Consider the following 16,182-nt stretch of genomic DNA (forward strand, 5'->3'; position numbering starts at 1 on the left):
TCTGTCTCTCTCTCTCTGTCTCTCTCTCTGTCTCTCTCTCTCTGTCTCTCTCTCTCTCTCTCTCTCTCTCTCTCTCTCTCTCTCTCTCTCTCTCTCTCTCTCTCTCTCTCTCTCTCTCTCTCTCTCTCTCTCTCTCTCTCTCTCTCTCTCTCTCTCTCTCTCTCTCTCTCTCTCTCTCTCTCTCTCATGCCTTCTCCATTGATCCCCTACAACTATGCTTATTCTAAGGTCAAAGAAAAACAACACTCTACACAATGAATAGTCTAGGATTTTTGTTGTTGTTGAGTTGTTTCAGCCCTTTCTGACTTTTAATGACCTCATTTGGGGTTTTCTCGGCAAAGATGCTGGAGTGGTTTTTCATTTCCTTCTCCAGTTCATTTTACAGATGAGGAAACTGAGGCAAACAGGGTTAAGTGACTTGTCTAGAGCCATACAGCCTGTTAGGTTAGATTTGTACTCTGGAAGATGAGCCTTCCTGACCCCAGGCCCAGCACTGCATCAACTCGACCACCTAGGTGGCTTCTATGTCTGGGATTAAGGGTTCTTTAACCTGGGGTCCTATTAATTTACATTTTTTTAAAAAAGTTTTTTGATAACAAGATTTCAATATAATTGATTTCCCTTGTAATCCTATGTATTTTATGTACTGTAAGTTTTATCCTGAGAAGGAAGGGGTCCCCTGGCCTAGGTGGTCCATGATACTTAAACTTAATTTCCCTTCTGAAAGTTGGATTTGGCTCTCAAAAAAAAAATAGTGCTTAAGAATAAAACACAAAGATAAGGGGGAAATAGTTTGTTCCTTAGAATGTAAGCTCCTTGAAGTCAGATTCATTTTTTGTCTTTCTGATCTCTACCACTTAGTACAATGCCTGATATATATTAGACATTAAATCAATAAATACTTATGGATTGAATTTGACCAAAATAGTCTTATTTGGTTTTTACTTTTAAAAATATGTACATTTTTTTTTACCTATGGCAGATAGTCAAAAATTAATAAAAATATTTTTGCCTGTTTTTTAAAAATCATTTTAGCCAGAAATACATGAATATGAGGGTGTGGGAGTGTTTCCTTTTGAAGGATTCTCTGGTCTCATATTAGGGGTAAGCCAAAAAGATGAAGGATATTCAAGTGACTGCAAATACTTGTTCCAGTTAGCTTTGGTAAATAATAAAACTAAATCATTGTTGTTGAGTTGTTTCTAACTCTTCATAACGCCATTTGGGGTTTTCTTGGCAAAGATACTGGAGTAGTTTGGCATTTCAGGTCATTTACAGATGAGGAAACTGAGGCAAACAGGGTTAAATGACTTGCCTAGGCTCATACAGCTAGTAAGTGTCTGAGGTTATATTTGAACTCAGGAAGATGAGTCTTCCTGACTCCAGTCCCAGTGCTCTATCCACTGTTACCACTTAACTGCCCAAAACTAAATCAGTATTGCTTTATTGTATGTTAGTAAAATAATTTTAATCTGTTGCTTCCAAATGAATGATACATAGCTTTCATAAACAATCTTATTTTTTTTCTGAAGTAATAAGTTTATGTTATGTTAACTTACAAAAATATATTTTAGGGGAAAAAACAATGAAATCAAGTCCTACTGTTACATGATTTAAATTAAATATGCTTGACTGGAATTGTGAAAAATTATCTTCTAAATCTCTCTCTCTCTCTCTCTCTCTCTTTCATTATCCAAGTAATTTCCTCAGTTCTTCATTAGTTTTTTCTTGCATTGTCCAAACAATTAATCTACCCTCCATTTTACCTGTCTTAAAGCCCCTGCACATTCAGACACTATTATAAAATTTTACAGCTTTAAAATTGTGTTTCATTCACATCTCAAGAAAGAACAAAGCAAACCAAAGTTCTGGGTAGTATATAAAGATAGCAAACATAGAGATTAGTAAGTGAACACGGTACCGAGGACATTTTTGATGTTTAATGTTTATTAGTTACTACTAAATAAGAACATTTATGATAGTGGGCTAATTCAAGGCTTGGGATGAGGCTGCCAAAGGGAAAATACATATCAGAGGAAAAATGAATACTTACTTTAACATATTCTTCCCTTTAGCCACTCAAGCTTTTACATTTGTTTTGAATTCTTTAACGGTGGGATTTTTTATATGTCGTTTTAAGATGTGTAGTCATTCAGCTAAGTTCTTACTATGTGCCAGGTAGAAAGGAGAAAAAAAAATCCCTGCTCTTAATGGAGGAAGAGGAAAATTCTTGGATTAATCTTGGTTTCCCACATTTAAAAATATGAACACTCTCGTGATCACAGATTTAGAGTATGAAAGGATCTTAGAAACTTAGGCCCTCTTCTTTGTTTTACAGCTGAGTGAACTGAAGCCCAGAGAGGTGAATGAATGACTTGCCTGAGTTTATACTGATAATAGTTGAGCTGGGGTTTGAAAGTAGGACCTCTGACTTTTAGTCCAGGACTATTCACACTGGACACCCTGCCTCCTCATTAATTTTGTAAATTCTATATTAATCTAAGAATCTAGATATTTATTTTTAGGCAAGATTAACTAGCTCATATATTTTCACATAACAGATTTAACAACAAAAGTGTGACCCATGGGAAAGAATATCAAACTAAAAATCACTATCTGATGTCCAGGAACAATAAAGCAGAAGGGTTTGTTTTTTTTTTAAGTAAGTAGTCATAATAAATATAATATACAAAAGGAAATTTTTACAAATTATTATTCAAGCTAAATTTCAAGTTTGTGAAATTACTCACCTTTTTACGTATATATGTATGTACATATATGTGTGTATATATATATATACATAAAATTATGTGTACATTTCAGTTCTCAAATAAGTTTCCTGTTGAAATATCTCATAAACAAAGTTAAAAATAAAATTTTTGGCTAGAATAAAAATCTCAGTGACCTCAGTTCTTCATTTAACTGATATTGGTTTGTCATCAGTATCTTCAACATGTTTAAAATCCAGTATGCAAAAATTGCCTTTTAATAAATATGTAAAATAATATTCAGTTGATTTCACTAATAACAATTACTGGCATTTTCTATCACTTTGAGGATATTAAAGTAATATATCCTCACAGCAAGTCTTTGAGTTAAGTGATATTATCCACATTTTATAGATGGGAGGCAACTGAGACTGACTTAGGTTAAGTGGCTTGCTCAGCGTCACACAGCTACTAAGTGCCCAAACTCAAATTTGACCTTAGCTCTAATTGACCAGGTCCATCCAGCATTCTGTCTGCTGTGCTACCATCAGTATTGATCTCTAAACATTAACATTGGTATAAACCCTAAAATAATGACTGGTTGGAGATAAATATAATTTAATTTAAGCTAGAAATGCATCCTTAATTATTTGTTCATAAGACCATAGATTTCTAGGAGATAGGGACCTTAGAGACCTATAAAGCTCAGTTCTCTTATTTCACATAGCCAGTAAGTCCAAGTCCAGAATTCTTTCATCTGTGGCAACCCTTAAAAGAAATTACCTCTGGGTTTATAATTAGAAAGAATGCTTGTTTTGTTTTATTTTTTAAAGACAATACTAACCTGCTGTAGCTCTGGTGCTTTTTTGATAACAAATATGAGTTTATATAACACATAAAATTTTGTTTCAATAGAATGAGAACCAAGATATATATTCAATTGTAAAAAGAAGTTGGTAAATAATATTATTTCTAGTTGTTCCCCAAGTTTTTTTTATTTAGTGCCATATTTCATTAAAAACTAACACTATTTTGTAATGTAGTATGACAGACTAGTTTTACATATTTTTATATATATTTTAGGTTAAAAAATAGTTCATTCTGGCAGCCTGCTGAAGCCACCTGCCAAAGTGTAATACAATTTTCAGAATTTATGATAAAATTGAAGGAGCTCCCCCCCCTACCCTGTTTACTGATGTCAGGAATGAATTAGGGAATCACTTTAATGTTTGAGTTATAATTGAGTCTATTTTAAAATAACAGAACTGAGTCACATGAGTTCCCTGGCTTGTTGAGTTTAAATCAGGGTGCCTTCATCCTGCCCTTTGGGACCTAGAAGCTTGTTGGGGGATTAGAATATAAGTATATGGGAAGGTAAGTAGCAGCAGCCGAAAGGTGGAAGCGGGGCTCAAAATGGGACTAATTTTTCAATTTTGCCAAGGGCCCTGGCTTCCCCTGTTGCATGGAGGCCACAAAATTTTGGCCTCTACAATTTCTTCCTCTTCTTTTTTTTTTTTTTTTAAAGCAATAGGGGTTAAGTAACTTGCTCAAGGTTATACGGCCAGGTGTTTCTGGGTGGGTGCTAAGTGTCTGAGCCCCGGATTCGATCTCCAGGTCATCCCGACACTAGAGCCGGTGCTCTTACTTGCTGTGCTACCTGGCCGCCCCTACAATTTCTTCTTAATCTCACAAATCCAAGTCAGTCTTTTCAGGCTTTCCAATTCAGCATGGTAGCCTCCTGTATGATCTCTTTATTTCCCTTCTTGCACTAAAAGAAAAGGGGAGGAACAGGGGAAGACTATTGGCCAAATACAGATAAATACCCGAAAATCGAGAGCTCTTTGAAAGGGAGAAAAAAGTACACAGACATGTGCTTTTCAAATAACAGATTATTACTCATATTCTGGCATCGTATAAACCAGATTTAGGGAAGGAATTACAGTTATATAGTCAGATGAATGTATGCTCATGGTTCCCTGCTTTTCTCCCTCTTATTATATAGATTTCCCAGTTCTTTTCAGAACAAGCAGCCTGAGAATTCAGCCAGTCTACTTGGGGGATAATTTTCCTAGAATGCTGTATATTACAATTTCTCTGCATTTAAGGAAAAAAACTAAATTTTCTTGTTATAGATCATCTAATGACACTAATTCAGGAGAAAAGACCCAAATTGGCGTATATTTATTCAGGTGTAAAAATAATAGTATTCAAATATAAATTGATCTATATTGTTTGGGGGGGGGTCAGGGAGGGAGAAGCTAGTTCTTTAATAGGAGGCCCATATCTTTCTACATTTTAATAAATTTTTTAAATGGCTTCTAATTAGAATAAATTACATTACCTCAAGCACACTAAATATGACAATAGTAAATGTGTTTATTTAGAACAAAGTGTATATGTAATAAGTACTTTGGGATGTATTGGGCTAGAGCTGACATTGATGATTACTTAAAACCAGTATTTCTACATTTATGGGTATCAGTACAACACCCAGTCTATCAGTCTTTCATCCCTCACTCTCCTCAAAAGACTGACTCACCTGGTTTTCCATTTATGCATTTTCTGAATGATTACTCTCACTTATCTATCCTACTTTTAGTGCGCTGATCATCATTGAAAATATCCTGTAACCTACTACCCCATGAGAGCTTGAATCAATATGAAGAATCATAAAATCATAGATTTAGAGCTGAAAGAGACCTTAGAGGTCCCTTAGTCCAACCCCCCTCATTTTGCCAATAGAGAAACCGAGGCCCACAAAGTTTAGGCAACTTGATGAGCGTAATAAGTGCCAGAGATGGGATTATTTTGGCTTTGCTTCACTTCAAATTTATTTCCTTAAATTTGTCAGATTCCTCATTTCTTATAGTCTGATGATCTCATTATATTAATATACCATAGTTTGTTTAGCCATTCCTTAATTGTAGGATACATACAAACCAGGCCTTTAAAAATTGTCAATAAGGCCTTTCATTCGTGTACCTGTGTATAGTTTACGAGACAGGAAGGAAGGAAACAAACATTTAGGAAGTGCCTATTATTCGGCAAGGGCTTTCCACTTTGTCTTTTTCTTGTATGGGTATATATCCATGTGTTTTTGTATGTTATCCAATAAACCCTGGAGTTACTATTTTTTTTTATTTATAACTTCAGTAAAGTCTATTTTCTAAAGAAAATTTCTGCCTTGTTAAGTTGTATTTGGGAAAGATACACCTGGAGTTGTTAAATGAAGATGGGTTTCATCTAGTACACAGACGCTTAGAAAACAGAATTAAAGTGCCCTCCTCATGGACCCCCCACTGCCAACCGTGGATCCTTCAGGCAAGCAGCAAAAGGCCCTTTCTGTAAAGAACTTCACAAATTTAAGAAATGTAAAATTGACTTCCATGGAAACCTCTGATAGTTGTAAGTTTTGCTTCTCATAATTTTGCAAACACAAAACCCAAATTCAAGTTAAATATTGATGAAGAACTGGCAGATTTTTTTTATGGGACTCTGATAAAATACCTTTCTGAAAGAAAGTGAGTCATAAGACCTAAGAGACGATTGTGGAATTTTACACAAACCTGAACTCAGGGCAGATATTACTAAAGATCTGACTGCTGATTTTTATGCTGACTCTGATGGTGAATCATTCTGTGACTTCTCAGAAACGGAAATACAAGATGGAATGAAATTGGATTCTGATGATGAAGGGAAGAGGACTCAGAGTCAAATGAAATGTTTGCATACTTTGCAAGTAGCTCTAAAGTTTCCAGCCTGAGACCTCAAAGGTACAAGGAAGCAGAAAGCAGTCCCTTCCCAAAGTCCCAGAGGTTCCAACTTCCAACTCTGATTCTGACTCAGTAGATGAGAAAGCCTCAAGGTTTTGGGGGGGGGGGTAGAAAGAGGGTGCTAAATATAAAGGAAAACAAGGCAGTGCTTACAGCACTGATGTCAGAATTACAGAATTTCCCGGGATTATTTACTGAAAGAAGATCATTTCTGGGTAGTAGTCCACAGTGGAAGCCAAATCAAAGGAGCTCCTTACCAAGAGACCTCTCAAGGAGAAACTGAAGGAAGAATTCATCCACATATTAGGTCAAGGTCTCTGATCGAAGGACCTCAAAATCTGCTCTTAGAAGATGAAATAAATTTTGAGGACAAGTACATGTTGGTAAGAAAAAGGAAGAGCATCAGTGAATATATGAATGATGATGCCACACTCAGAAGTTGTTGCCCAGGCACCATGACCCTTTCTCATATTGTTATTCCAGTGAAAAGAGATTACAAGAGGAAGAACTGGAAAACATCTGCATCTCCTCCTGGGATAAGATCTACAACAGTTCATGAGTTTCCACCTGCCACTCAAAAGACTATTGACACTAAGACAAACTGCAGAAACCCAGAATGGTTGGAGTTCAGAGACAGTTCCATGGCCCCTGTCTTCAAAATCGGTATGGTGGAGAGGTCAGAATATCACCAGGCCCAGATTGGCACTGCCCACCTTGTCACAGAATCTGCAGCTGCAGCTTTTGAAGGCAGCGAGATGGACGAAGTACAGCTGGTGTATTGGTGTCTTTGGTCAAGTCCCATGGTTTTGGAAATGTGCATGCTTACTTGAAAAGTCTGAAGCAGGAATTTGACATTGATGAAGGATTCACCGACACCCTTTCCTTTCTCTAATCTCCCTGTTAAACTTCAGTAGTCTTGGGCAGTTGATAGTTAAACAACTTCAGGTTTCGATCTTGATAATCAGTATTTTTTTTAATAGTGGAGTCAAATTAAGATTAAAGTCCATTTCAGAGGCACAAGTAGTATAACCTTAAAGTTGCATTGTAGTTTTTATGCTCTCCCCCTCCACCCGCTATCGCTGACTATAAAATGATTTAATTGAAATACAGTTGACTTTGTCCCTTCAGTGTTTGTGGGGAGGAAGAGGGATGGTTTATGATTGGATATAAAGCCCTGGACCTATCAATGCAACAAAATACTTGGAAATACTTAATTAAGTATTCTTAGGTAACTAATCCTCCTAATATAGCACCTTCACATCCATTGAAGATGCTTAGAAACAATATAGAAGATGATATGATAGATTCAGAAGACAGTGTGTTGTCTGTACCAAGGACATAGAGCCAGCACTTTAAGTAGCAGGGTTTCTGTTGTCATGGGGATTACTTCCTTCTAAACTTTTTTTGTGCATCCTGATATTTAAAATGTGCCTATCCTGGCTCATAATTACCTTTGTGGCATAAAATTTCATGTGCTACATGCAATTATATACTTGAATCAGCATTTAAAAAAAGCAATCAAAATGTACGTAAGAACTTCAGTGTTAGATGTGCTTAACGGTTTCCCCTCCTCTTTTCCCCAATAATGTTGGCAGTTGAAAACTGAAATAACCTTAAAATTCTTGGTGTTACACTTAAACATATCTGCTTTTTCTCCCCTGTGTTTCATACAGTTCCTATGTAGGGTATTTCAAAGTATCTCTTAGGCCCTATTGTATGGAAAGTTGGCATAAGTATTAGCCAGCACAGAGCTGACTTTAGATTTTAAGTTCTTTACTGCAGAGTGGAAAGTGCCTTCTTGAAGATGGAAGAAATCAAATGGTTATGACCATAGTATTTTCAGATCCTGTTTTAGTCTGTGGGATAACATCCATGTTTGGCTTTTAGTATTAATCAAATTGAATTGGGAGACAGGACATTACCATGCTGTAAGGGGGTTCCTTGCACTTTCCTGTACATGTAGCATTATGTCATGGTTCTTATGTAGTGTTGGACACATAAGTAGACCTTAAATCAGAAAACAAAGCAAACATTGTTAATAGGTCTTTAGATCTGTAATGTTCTTTTGTACATGAATTTTATTTTATTAATAAAAAATATTCAGAAGAATGATCACTTATATCACTGCAGTAAGTCAGATTTTTTTTAAAAATGCTCACTTCATTAACAATTAAACCCCAGAATATTTACCTCTTGGTGGTTATTCTTTGTCAATAGTTTTAAAAACTTAAATCAAATTATCATTAATTTATTTAGAAGGTAAGATAATAAGTGAGAACTAAATGCAGAAATTTAACAAAGATTTAAAAAAAAAAAAACCCAAACCAAGAATATTTTAATCTGTTGCTCTCTGTTCTGCATGATTCCTTTGATAATTCAGCTCTTTCAGACTGCTAGGAAGACTGTCTATTCCTAAAATGACTTCCTTCTGGCCTAGAGACAACATCATATCACTTCTAACTCCTGAGTTCATCCCCTAATGATCGTAATACTCTTCTAGAAATACTATAATTCCTAAAATACAATCAGAGGAGAGTAATAACTTTTAAATTGTGTACAATAGCAGCAAACCATTGAGCTTCCTTTTTTTGTTTGGCTGTTCGGACTTTTGTACTAATTCCATTATGACTGAACAAAAAAAGCTCTTTTTCTGTCCCAGGTGTTATTTGATTCTTTAGTATCTGAAAGGAGAAAAAAAAGCACGCAGAATTAATCTAGATGGATGGAATAGCTTATTGTGATTGCCCTCTTGTGGAGCTGACTTTGGAGAGAACCAATTTTCATAAAAGCTGAAGAAATTCCTTCCCTCCTAGTTCCTAAGAGTTACTGAATTGCTCTGGCCTTCCTATCTGTATTTCTCTTCTCTTCAAGTTCTTTTCTGGAGGCATGGTGGTGAACGTTGCAAATTCAGAGAAGGAACTTAGTAGTTTTATTATCCCTCACTGTACCTTACACATAGTAGGTACACCCTAAATATCATATCTAACTGACTAAAGGTCTTTAATACACCCTAAAACTGTAATAATTTTAATAGCCCACATTTATTTAAATTTTTTCAGGCATAATTATTGGTCTTGTCATTTAATTGGTATATAATAGATAACTTGTGGGTAATGGAACTCCCTTGACTAGTACAGGGTGATACCATCTCTACAATTTACAGTCTTGAAGAGTTGGCTGGAACATTGAGAAATTAAGGACTTGTTTTGGGTCATAGAACCATAATCTGCTGTTGACAGGACTTGAACCCAGATCTTCTGATATCAAGACCAGCTCCATATCCACTACATTCTGCAGTGTCTGTATAGTGCTTTTATAGTTAATAAAGCATTTATTTCACAACCAACTTGTTGAAGTGGTAGAAATGCAGCATTATTCTGCAAAATAAAAATAATAATCAAGAAATACTAAAAATTAGTGCTCCTTGTTTGACCAGATTAGTTTATGGTCATAACCTTCAATAGGGTTTTTTTGTTTTAGACTTAAACAAATGCATTTTAGCAATCATGTGTTTTTGTGGGTATTTACTGAACAGTAACAAATGCAAATCAACTAAGATGTTATCTCTAGTTCAGGTATTGCATTAGAACCCTCATTTATTTCCACTTGCTTTTAAAGAGAACATATATCTTTGGTAGACTGTTACTTTGTAACAATTTCCAAGGGAATTGGTAGAGATGTGGTTAATATTTTCATAGCAGGTGGCCTGTCCTAACAGGAATAATCCTTGACATGAAAATTTTATGACTCAGTCACTTAGTAACCATTTCTCACTCTCTCAGGGTGGCTACTACAGGTACAATAAACCTCATTTCAGCCCACAGGCACAGAATTGTGACTTCATTGTGTTTGTAACTTAGAACTTGGGAGTTAACTGAGATTTGCTGACAGTCTTGTTCAGAGTTGGGGAAATTTCTATTTTCTGATAAGCAGAAAATTTGTACTTGGCTTTATATATCCTTTTATTTATAGATGTTTATACATATCTAAGCTACAGTTATCTTATTCTACTTTGTTTGCCCTAAGGTGCCTTGTCTATGAGTTAGTCCTCAGGGTTTATTTGTTGAATACTGAATGAGAGAAGACATTGTAACTCAGTAGGTCCTTTCTAGAATGTTCAAGAAATTAATGATAAACCACAAACCCCTCTGCTTTATTTTATCATAATTATTGTTAAGTTTTTGTTCGGTTTTTTGCCCACAATGTCTCCAGAATTTAATTGGATTGTAATTTGGTTATGATGTGCTCAATACTCTGAGGATACTCCGTGAATATTCAGCAGAGAGCATTGCCTCATGTTTCCCTGAGAAAGCAGAAGCCATTTCACAGTGAGTTTTCCTCTTCTCCCCCAATCTTTATCTCAAGATCTCTTGAACTCGTCCTCCATTTTCTCCTCTTTTAATGAAGAGGTAGCCTCTCTCTTCAACAAAGCTAACTTTTCTGCTTGTGCCTTTGATCCCTACTTCTCTTCTTTCCTCTAGAACTTTGCCCCAATAATTGTGCCTGAACCTTTCTTATTTCCGATCTATCACTGTCTATTGGCCTCCTTCTCTACTGCCTGTAAACATCCCTAAGTCCCCCATCCTTTAAAGTCCCCCTGGGCAAGTCACTTAACCTTTTGCCTCAATTTCTTTGTCTGTAAAAAAGGGATAAATAATAATTGCACCTAACCTCAGAGTTATTGTGAGGATCAAATGAGATTAGAATTGTAAAGCACTTAGCATAGTTCTAGGAACATAGTAAATGCTATATAAATGTTCAGTATCATCGATACTTTATTCTGCATCAGTTCACTTCTTTCCAATCTTGTCTCGATTCTTCACATTCATCTTTTTTATGATACAGTAATATTCCAGTATGTTTATGTACGATATTTTGTTTAGCCATTCCTCAACCAAAGGATATTTTTTCTAGTTTCTTTGGTACTACAAAAAGTACGGTTACGGATATTTGGTGTCTAGATGACCTTTTCTTTGGGATAGTCCATTTTTAATGGATATTTCCTCAATCGAGGAGGGAGAATTGGAAACCACTCAGTCTTCACTTTTTTTTTTTTATAATGTCATTGTTACTCATGACGTAGGGTCAAGTAGGACAGAGCCAACCACAGTTGATTATCTCCATTTGTTAGTAGAGAGCAAAATGTTTTATTTTAATTACAGAAAAAGAAAGACATTAAAAATGACTTCTCCCACCGATGATTTCAGTCTGTCTCTGTCTCCTCGTGTTGTTTTCCTGCTATTTACAAATGTGCTCGTGTCTCCTCCAATCTTAAAATAAAACAAAATAAAAGTCTTACTTTGACCCTGCCATCTTCTCCTATATCTCTCTTCCCTTTTACTGCCAAACTTCTTGAGTTGTTATACTAATTGTCTTCACTGTTTCACCACCACTCATTCAGTCTGGCTTCTTACACCTTCGAGTTACTGACAATGCTCCCTGCTCACTTCTTACCCTCCTGAACCTCTTCATAGTTCTGTATGTTGTTGATAATCTCCTTCCTTTCAGCCTAAACCTCTCAGATTTTTAGATGAGGAAATTGATGCCCATGAAGGTTAAATGACTTGCCTAACATCATACTGTTTGTGAGCATCACAGGCAGTATTTGCACCCAGATTCTCTGAATTTAGGGTCAGTACTCTTTACCCTGCAGTGTGTTGCCTCACAGATCTCCATCTGAATGTTTGTCTACCTCCCAGAGTTAACATGTCCAAAATGGAATCTATCACCTTCCCTTCAGTTCCCCCTCCCACATCTAAACTTCTCTGTTTCCCTTGAAATTACTACTACCTTTCATTCACCCAGTTTTATTCAGTCTCTTGTCCCTGTTTACATCCATTCACTTGCCAAGTTTTTTTGATCCTACCTTCATCTCCCATCAGTTCCTTCTCTCTTCTTTCCACTCATCCAACCATAACAGTTCAGTTCATTATCATCTCCCCCTTCCCATCCATCCTCCACGCAGCTGCCAAAGTATTCTTCCTAAGGCATTAGTCTGAACGTGCATTCCCTTGGTCAAAACTTCCAGAGACTTTCTTTCGACTCTAGGATAAAGTACTAAGTTGTTTTTCAGTAGTTTCAGTCTCTTTGTGACCCCATTTAGGGTTTTCTTAGCAAAGTTACTGGAGTGGTTTCTCCAGTTCATTTTACAGATGAGGAAACTGAGTCAAATAGGGTTAAGTGTCTTACTAGGGTCACACAGCTACTAAGTGTCTGAGGCTAGATTTGAATTCAGGTCTTCCTGAGTCCAGGTCCAGCACTATATCCTCAGCTCTACCTGGTTATCCCTAAAGCACTGAGACCTCCCATTTAAAGACTTCCACAGCCTGCATTCAATCTTCCCTTAGAACCATACTTCACATTACCCCCCTCCAGGAACCCCACCCACATTCCATCTGCACTGGACCTACTTGCCTTTCCACATACCGTTCTATATACTGCCTCCATACATTTACACATTTCTCTTCATCTGTCTCTCAGAATCCTTATCTCCCTCAGTGTCACTCTCTCCCTGAAGCCTTTCTTGATTCACCTTAGTTATTGCTATGTCTCTATAAAATTTGCAAATATTTATCTATGTACTTATCTTTTGTAGGTAGTAGGAAGACAGTTTTGCGTTCACCTGCTGGTGAAATGTATACTTCTTGAAGACTAGAGCTACTTTTTAATTTTTTTAATCCCCAGTGCTCTGTATATAGAAAGCACTTAATTGTTGAAATGAATTGAATCTTATCTCTCACGTTTCTCTGAAAGTGTTGAGAGAATTTTTCACTCCCATGCCTGATGGCCACAGAATATATTTGTTGAAAAGTCAGGGTAGTTAGGATTGTTGACCTCAAGATCAACATCACCATCTTTTTGTCTTTCATTATCTAGTGATCTGGATGATAGACAAATTGTAAACAACTCAATTCATTGTAGCTTGGGACTAGCAGGTCACTGGAATACTATATTCCAGGAACTGAGCCTTATATTATAATTATGTAGGTTTTTTTATTTCCTCCCCCCCCCCCAAAACGAACCAAATTGGGTTTTTCCTGAAACAACCATATCCTTGAGGCAAATCAGGACATCGTTGGATTTCTAATGATGGTTCTAGGAGGTCCCAGACAATATTTTAACACGGTGGGGCACCCTATGGCAGTGTTTTAGAAATCTGCTTGAGTTTTACTTAGGGAAACAGAATGTTCTGCTAGATGCAGGTGGAAGGCACGTCAACAGAAAGAACGTGCTATCCCTTCTGAAGTTTTCCTCTCTCTGAACAAAGGGGACATTTAGCAGCTTGGATTATGTTTTTGTAAAGTTGTTTAAATTTTTCACATTTCTCTGTCTATTTTTTCTTCTAAACATGTGCAAGTTATCTAGCCATTATCAAACAGAAGGCATAGATCATATTTCAGTAGCTTAAAAAATGCTTCAGTAGATTTAGGGTAGTTTGTGTGGGAAAAGGAAATAACTTTTTTTTTAATTTAAACTTCCAGGGTAGACACAACATTAAGGCAGATGTTCTAGTTCCAACTAATAATAGGAAAAGTGTTTTTCTTGAGGTCTTAGTGAACAGAAGGTAAATCTCTTAAATGGAATTTTTTCCCTCAGGCTCTTAGAGTTAGTTAAATCACTGGAAGTACTGCCCAGAAGGGAGTTATCATAGATGTTATTACTTGTTAATTCCCCTTATATCAGGTATAAAATGTGGGGGCCATGCAACTATTTTAATATAGTGAATTTTGATTTTGTGCAAATGGTGAGAGTTATAAAAATGCATTGTATTGTAGTAGATAGAATGTTGGATTTACATTCTGGAAGACCGAGGCTCAGATTCTACCTCAGACTTATCCCCATGCCTGAAATGCCCTCCCTCTTTATCTCTGCCTCCTGGCTTCCTTCACGTCCCAGTTAAAGTCCTACCTTCTGCAGAAAGCCTTTCCCAGTCCTCATTAATCTTAGTGCCTTCCCTCCAACACTCCCTCACATCCTCTCCATCGGTTTGACTGATTCCTCCCAAAACACATTCAGTATTATAAAAGTCAGTTGTGAGTTTTTCTTTCGAAAACTCTTTGTATTTTCCTGTTAGCACACCTGTGAGTTAAGTCTGCACAGTGATCCTTGGCAGGTGGCCATCCAGTCTTAATTTGCATACTTTCACTGATGGGGAACTCATTATCTCACAAAAACAGTATACTCCCTCTTATAACAAACTGTTATATATTTGGAAAGAACTAATATGCCTCACTAAGTCTATTCTTTCTCCAACTAATTTTTTTTTTTTTTTAAGCAATCGGGGGTTAAGTAACTTGCTCAAGGTCACACAGCCAGTTATTTCTGGGTGTGGTGCTAAGTGTCTGAGCCCGGGATTCGATCTCTAGGTCTTCTCAACACTGGAGCCTGTGCTCTTACTCGCTGAGCCACCTGGCTGCCCCTAAGCAATCGGGGTTAAGTAACTTGCTCGAGGTTACACGGCCAGTTATTTTGGGTGCGGTGCTGAGTGTCTGAGCCCGGGATTTGATCTCCAGGTCGTCCCAATCCAACTAACTTTCTATGACATGGTTTTCATCTAGTGGGAAAAGCACTCAGTGGCAGTGGAGTGCAAGGAACTGGGTTCAAATCCTTCTTCTGACAGTTACTTACTACCTATGTAATATTAAGAAAGTCATTTGGCCTCAGTTTCCTCATCTGTAAGGTGAGAAGGTCAAACCAGAATGCCTTTGAGGTCTTTTTTTTTATTATTATTAATTGATTGATTTCTGGGCTTTTTGCAGAAGGTAGGATTTTAACTGGGATTTGAAGGAAGTCAGGAGGCAGAGATAAAGAGGGAGGGCATTTCAGGCATGGGGATAAGTCTGAAGTATTCACTTCTGTAAGTTTTAAATTTTCTCCCCCTCCCTCCCCAAGACGACATGCCATATGAAATGGCTCTGTACATACATTTCTATTAAACACATTTTCACGTTACTCATGTTGCATAGAAGTATAATGAATGGGAGAGTGGTTTCTAGCTCTATCTCTCTGATCCCATGATCTTACAGCATAGCACAGACCTGGACACAGGACTCCAGGCATGGCGTCTAGAGCAAAGCATATTGGCAGTGTCTGATAGGAGGCTGGAAATGTAGGTACAGACCCAACCGCGACGGACTTTGGTGATTCTCTGGACGTTTGAGGGAGGAGGTAGTCAAGAATGATTCTGGGTGACCAGAGTCTGAACCTGAGTGTAAATGTCCTTAACAGAGATAATGATATCAAGGAAAAGGTCTTTTTTTTGGGGGGGAAAGGGGAGACATTTGGTTTTCAGTGTATTACATTTGAGTTTCCTGCAGAAGTCAGGTGGAATTTAGAAAAGGCCATTGGAATTAGTAATTGGGTGATCATTCATTGACTCAGAATTCGGATTTGTGGAGCCCTGTTCTAGGGCATATAAGTAAGGTCATCTTTGGTGTCCAAGCTAGGTTGAAAGATGAGTAAAGCCAGAAGAGGACTTGTGATCAGAGCAGTTAGAGTACAGAGACAAAAATTAGGTATAGTAAGTGAGAGAGGGAGTAGGCTAGACAAGGGGTAAATAGGCTGTAGTTAGAGGGGTGAAACTCTGAGCTTGAAATCTTTGAGGTGGGTTATTGACAAATTATAATATGCTCAAGGGGAGATTTGAAAATGAAAGGTACAGAGGTAGGGAGGTCAGAAATTGTGAGGCTAGAGTGCTAGAT

At 37.1% G+C, this 16,182-nt stretch overlaps 1 protein-coding gene across 3 annotated transcripts in view; it reads left to right on the forward strand.

Annotated features, from left to right (window-relative positions):
• The window catches only part of DSG2 (desmoglein 2), a 62,754-nt gene that overhangs the window by 21,777 nt on the left and 24,795 nt on the right, over positions 1 to 16,182 (forward strand). Inside the window, exon 1 of one of the 3 annotated variants that reach the window (XM_069099858.1) lies at positions 10,347 to 10,809. The exons of the other annotated variants lie outside the window; for them this stretch is intronic. The gene's annotated coding sequence lies outside the window, so the exon portion shown is untranslated. Of the gene's footprint in view, positions 1 to 10,346; positions 10,810 to 16,182 lie in introns of those variants that run through there. 3 annotated transcript variants of the gene reach the window in all.

Source organism: Petaurus breviceps, unplaced genomic scaffold (genome assembly GCF_028583685.1).
Source record: "Petaurus breviceps papuanus isolate PSGF00001 unplaced genomic scaffold, PetGlider_PUasm1.0 38, whole genome shotgun sequence".
Classification (NCBI taxonomy): Eukaryota; Metazoa; Chordata; class Mammalia; order Diprotodontia; family Petauridae; genus Petaurus; species Petaurus breviceps.